Source organism: Zalophus californianus, chromosome X (genome assembly GCF_009762305.2).
Source record: "Zalophus californianus isolate mZalCal1 chromosome X, mZalCal1.pri.v2, whole genome shotgun sequence".
NCBI classification, from domain to species: Eukaryota; Metazoa; Chordata; class Mammalia; order Carnivora; family Otariidae; genus Zalophus; species Zalophus californianus.
This window is the reverse complement of record NC_045612.1, coordinates 53,701,836-53,702,794: the sequence shown is the minus strand read 5'-3', so window position 1 is coordinate 53,702,794 and position 959 is coordinate 53,701,836. Positions and strand designations below refer to the sequence as shown.

The window sequence follows — 959 nt, the reverse complement described above, 5'->3', positions numbered from 1 at the left end:
TCAGGATGAGAAAATATTTTTCTTGGTATATTTTTGTTTAAAAAGTGTGTGTGTTGTGTGTGTGTGTGTGTGTGTGTGCATGTGTGAGTGTGTAAAATCATATATATAATCATATATATCATATATATCAAACTACAACCTCTGTCCTTTTAATCAAGCTTAACACACACACACAAACACCACCACCACCACCACATCAAAATGTTTTTAAATAACTCAAAACTAAATACACAATATTAAAATCTAAAGCATAGTATATTGGTTTTGCATTTTGTCCCTAGCATAGTGCTTAGGAAATAGTGTATAATAAATACGGATGAAATTAATGAGTGGCCCACAATATGCTCATTTGAATCCTCATAATATAATGCTTCATTTATACATTTTTATGATACATACAATATTTTGTTCTGCATTATGCTAGTTTTCTGTTTTCATATTCTCTGCCATTAAGGCAGTTATTTAAAATGGGAAGAACACTGTTAAGATTTAGACAGATCTGAGTTGAAATTCAGATTCTACCACTTAACTACCTGTGTGACTTTGGTTAAGCTCTATCATCTCTTTGAGCTTTGCGCAGTGGCAGTATCGTAGCCAATGAGGTTTATCCGAGGCGCGATTATTGCTATCATCTCTTTGAGCCTCAATTTAATCAAGTGTAACATAGGTATAGTTACACTTAGCTGATAAAACTTTAAGAAATAAATAAGATGAAATTTAACTGTGCCTCTATAGCAGTTTACTGGTTTACAAGCTGAATTAACATACTGAAGTCTTTAAACCTAACTCTTGAAACTTTTTCCCCATTCAAATGAATCAGGCTGCTGGGATAACAGAACTTCTAAAATAGCAACCATTTTAGCCATTTTCATCATCATCATCATCATCATCATCATCTACTAAGAACATATTATGTGTTAGGTACTGTGCTAATTTAAATGTTTTACATGGATTATCTC

The 959-nt window shown here is 32.3% G+C and overlaps 1 pseudogene; it reads left to right on the top strand.

Moving 5' to 3' along the window:
* Window positions 1-568: 568 nt before the first annotated feature.
* Window positions 569-720, top strand: LOC113931578 (annotated as a pseudogene).
* Window positions 721-959: the final 239 nt, after the last annotated feature.